Raw genomic sequence first — 4,964 nt, forward strand, 5'->3', positions numbered from 1 at the left:
GGGCAAGCCGCTTCCGTTTCCGTTCTCAGGGACTTCCCTTTCCCAGAAGTCCCTGAGAAATCTCCGCTTCTGCCTACCTCTCCCCCAGAGCTGAGCAGAGGGGGCGGTGTCGGAGGCGTCTCAGCCAACCAGGGCCGCAAGCCAGAATCTCCATGGTAACCGCCGAAGCCCCCTCACTTCGGCGATGCTCCCAGTGGAGGCAGAAGCTTCCGTCCGAGGTATGGGGTTCTGGCCGGCGCTCCGCTTCTGGGGATTGGCGTGCGCTTGACAGCGGCCTCTCAGCGCTCAATAGAACAGGCCCTGGAAAGAAAAGACAATGTAAAAACTTTACAGACGTTAGAGGACGCTGTGGTTCTTTGGATACTGTTTCTAACAAATTGTAAAAAGATATTTTTGAGAATCTAGGACAATGGAAGGAGGAGCTGGGTATTAGATAACATTAATGAGTGAACGTCACTTTTGGCATTTCTCAGCAGATACTTCAAAAGCCATCCAAAGGTTGACTGAGTTTGTTTTTAATCTGCCAAGAGCTCAGGCAGCCTGGAATGCTGAGTGAAGAATATGTGGCGCGGAAGAGATCCACGAAGTACTTCAGCCCCTGAAAACAATCAAGTCCTCGTTTCAGGGCCTTTGGAGCAGTAACAGTGGAGAGTCCTGTCCTGCTGTTTATTTTCTCATTTTCTCTCTCTGGCCAAGCTTGCACAGAGCATGATAGAACCCTATTGTAACTGCGAATGTTTGTTTTCTGATTACAAATGTGATAGCATGTTCATTACGCAAAATTTGAAAAATGCAGAAAAAGTATATATAGAAAAAATATACCAGGAAGAAATACTATTTGGGGCTGCAGGGATTACGGGCTTAAAAATATTTTTTATCTTCAGTTCAGTTCAGTCACTCAGTCGTGTCCAACTCTTTGCAGCCCCATGAATCGCAGCTCACCAGACCTCCCTGTCCATCACCAACTCCCGGAGTTTACCCAAACTCACGTCCATCGAGTCGGTGATGCCATCCAGCTATCTCATCCTCTGTCGTCCCCTTCTCCTCCTGCCCCCAATCCCTCCCAGCATCAGGGTCTTTTCCAATGAGTCAACTCTTCGCATGAGGTGGCCAAAGTATTGGAGTTTCAGCTCAGCATCAGTCCTTCCAATGAACACCCAAGACTGACCTCCTTTAGGATGGACTGGTTGGATTTCCTTGCAGTCCAAGAGACTCTCAAGAGTCTTCTCCAACACCACAGTTCAAAAGCATCAATTCTTCAGTGCTCAGCTTTCTTCACAGTCCAACTCACATCCATACATGACCACTGGGAAAACCATAGCCTTGACTAGACGGACCTTAGTCGGCTAAGTAATGTCTCTGCTTTTCCATATGCTATCTAGGTTGGTCATAACTTTCCTTCCAAGGAGTAAGTGTCTTTTAATTTCATGGCTGCAGTCACCATCTGCAGTGATTTTGGAGCCCACCAAAATGAAGTCTGACAATGTTTCCACTGTTTCCCCATCTGTTTCCCATGAAGTGATGGGACCAGATGCCATGATCTTAGTGTTCTGAATGTTGAGTTTTAAGCCAACTTTTTCACTCTCCTCTTTCACTTTCATCAAGAGGCTTTTTAGTTCCTCTTCACTTTCTGCCATAAGGGTGGTGTCATTTGCGTATCTTTTATCTTATGTTTTTCCATATTTCCCAAAATTTCTGCCATGAATTAGAATTACTGCTGTCATAAAAAGTTTTTAAAATACATACTTTGCAATTTATAGAAAGGTCATATGGCAAGCATTACATCTACTCACAAAGTTAGGCATAGGGCAGGCATAGAAGCAGGTGATACTTCAGAGGTGATCACAAACAACTTCACAAATAGCAAAACTGGTATAAGATACAATATGGTATGCCATCAGTGACACAGCAAGATTAAAAAAATGGGAGAGTGTAGTTCAGAGTCAGTCAATGCTGGCAGTTTACTGATAAGAAAAAGGGAACGTGCCAATTGCTAAGATGCTCAGGTGAGCTCAGAAGAAGTCAGCAAAATCACTGTCCTGTTGAGCAAGCCCCAATTGTCTACCCACAGAATCGTGAGCAAATAAATGACTGCATTAAGCCACTAAGATTTGGGTTTGTTAAGGAGGAAAAGCCGAACTAGCAAACACTTATCCCGACACTGTAAAGTCGTCTGCCCTTTCTCCCATGGATTTGAAGTCTGTCCAATACATCAAGTATGTTTTTATAGAATCAGGGATCTGTTCTTGGATTTCTGTTGTGGTCCCACTCCAGGCTGCTTTGTAACCCTCTGAACACATTCCAGGTGCCTTCAGTTGCAAGGTTTTGCTCTTCACACCTGGACCTCAGGAAATCAAGAATTTGATGGCCATAGAGTACAAACACCACGCCTGATTTCAAATTTAGATTCTGAAAAGGGAGTTCTTTATCTAGCATCCTTGGCATACCCCTACAAGTGTTTTAAAAAACTTGGGCATGTGCATTTTCCTGTGTGATTTCCCCACATTTAAGCAGATTCTCACGGAGAAGGCAATGGCAGCCCACTCCAGTACTCTTGCCTGGAAAATCCCATGGATGGTGGAGCCTGGTAGGCTGCAGTCCATGGGGTTGCTAAGAGTCAGACATGATTGAGTGACTTCACTTTCACTTTTCACTTGCATGCATTGGAGAAGGAAATGGCAACCCACTCCTGTGTCCTTGCCTGGAGAATCCCAGGGACAGGGGAGCCTGGTGGTCTGCCGTCTATGGGGTCACACAGAGTCGGACACGACTGAAGTGACTTAGCAGCAGCAGCAAGCAGATTCTAAAAGGGTTACTTGCCCTCCCCAAAATTGTTGAGCTGAGGCTAAAGGAAACTGGTGTGGTTTCTGGTCAGCCTCTCTTTGGGGGCGCTGGGTGGCAGCAGAGGAAAGAGCAAACCCCAGCTCAGACTCACTGTAAGGCCGGGGAGGCCCCCTGCGTTCCTTCTGTGCTACAGATCTTAGCTGTGTTTGGCTGTTTTGTGGTTTATTGGTTTGTGTTGTCTCTTTCTCTCGCAATGAGCATCATCAGGAAAGGCTTTGGATTCCCACACCTGGCTTTAGCGAAATGCCCCGAGCCTGGAATTAGAAGTGGGTTTAACAGAGGCACCCCACCACTGGGGTGTGGTCAGCAGTTGTGTATGGGATTCTGTGTGAGTTACTTAGTGCCTTAGGGCTCTGATTGGGGGATCAAGGCCCCTGACAGGCAAGATCATTAACACACACAGGGCCTGTTGCAAAGTGGGTGACTGGCTATAAAAACACAAATCCCTTTCCCCTTCATTGTAACCTCTTCCCTGAGGGCCACACAGTATTCCTCCTGGAACTATGGCCGGCACAGGAGGAAAAGCACGAACTCTCCAACAGGCTCCAGGAACTTGAAATCTTGGGGTGCAGTGAGGGGTGAGAACCCATTGGACAATAATGAGGTGTTCACAACATGCCGTTTGTGCAGAAGCACCACAGCTGGTGTCAGCGGCCTAAATAGCAAACAGTGTCCTCGGAGCTGCAGGACTCAACTCCTCACTCTCGAGCACAGGCTGGCAGAAGCACCCTGTTAGCATTTGCCATCCAGGACTCATTCATACCTCTTTGTGCAAGGGGCAGCTGCTTTCGGCTTGATGAACACAGCAAGTCACCAGGGCAAGGGGTGGGTGGGGGCGCACAGAACACCTGAGGCAGTCGGTCCCGTGGCGGGAGGCCCCTTTCCATCAGTGCTGTGCTGTGCTTAGTCACTCAGTACTGTCCTGTGCTTAGTCACTTAGTACTGTCCGACTCTGAGACCCCATGGACTGTAGCCCGCCAGGCTCCTCTGTCCATGGGGATTTTTCCAGGCAGGAATACTGGAGTGGGTTGCCGTGCCCACCTCCAGGGGATCTTCCCAACCCAGGGACTGAACCTAGGTCTCCCGCACTGCAGGCAGATTCTTTACCGTCTGAGCCACCAGGGAAGCCCCAGAATACTGGAGTGGGTAGCCTGTCCCTTCGCCAAGGGAACTTCCTGATCCAGGAATTGAACCAGGTTCTCCTGCATTGCAGGTGGATTCTTTACCAGCTAAGCTACCAGGGAAGCCCAGTAAGGGCTGGACACATGAGGAACTTTGCTGCTGACTGGTCAATACCGTCCCTCAATCACCCAGCAGGTGTCTAGGAGCCAGGTGCAGCAGGGAAGAACCCCCCACTTTGGAAAAGGGTGCCAGTTCATACAACTCTACTCTGAACTTGTCTTAACACTAGCCCCTTGGCAGAGCCGCCCTAGACTCCCCCCAACACCAGACACAGCAGTGATGGGGAGGACAATTAGGTGAACTTGGCCAGGAGGTAGAAGCAGGGTTTGAACGGAAGAAAAGAGAGTCTGTGAAGAAGGCAGGTGGGGCTGCACGTACAAAGGTCAGAGAAAGCAGCCAGGTGGTCTGTATAGTTGGGCGTGGGCGGGGGCTGAGTTGGGGCTCGGAACACACCCTTCCAGGCAGGACACAGGCTCCAGAGCACCCCCACACTGCGGCCCTGACCACTCACTAATTTATCCATAACTCATGTTACTGAGCATCTCCAATGTACTGGCCATCACCCCGGAGCCTGGGAAAGCAGGAGGAAAACGTGTTCCATGAGCCCTGGGAGCTTCAGTCCTTGCAAGGAGACAGATGATAGACAAGTAAGATGAGCTTTGGTGTGAATTAAGTGGGATGGGCCATGCACATGCCTGTGGGAAGAGCTTTCTAACAGATCCGTGGGACGTGCAAAGGCCCTGAGGCAGGGGTGCTTGTCTGAGGAGAGTCACAGCCCAGAGTATCTGCAGAGCAGTGAGAATAGAGGGGACAACCAGGTTATGAGTATCATGAAGCTTTGGATTTCATTTCTAAAGTGAGATGAGAGAAGAATGTCATGGCCAGGTCTTTCCGTGGCTGAGGGCAGCTGGAAGACAGCAGGAGAGGCTGGGAGACTC

The 4,964-nt window shown here is 49.2% G+C and overlaps 1 long non-coding RNA gene across 1 annotated transcript; it reads left to right on the forward strand.

The window, feature by feature from the left end:
- Positions 1 to 29: 29 nt before the first annotated feature.
- LOC138415305 (uncharacterized) lies at positions 30 to 2,108 on the forward strand. Its single transcript, XR_011247178.1, has 2 exons — positions 30 to 218; positions 474 to 2,108. It is a non-coding gene; the product is annotated as an uncharacterized lncRNA (long non-coding RNA).
- Positions 2,109 to 4,964: the final 2,856 nt, after the last annotated feature.

The sequence above is a fragment of the Ovis canadensis genome, chromosome 11, assembly GCF_042477335.2.
Source record: "Ovis canadensis isolate MfBH-ARS-UI-01 breed Bighorn chromosome 11, ARS-UI_OviCan_v2, whole genome shotgun sequence".
NCBI classification, from domain to species: domain Eukaryota; kingdom Metazoa; phylum Chordata; class Mammalia; order Artiodactyla; family Bovidae; genus Ovis; species Ovis canadensis.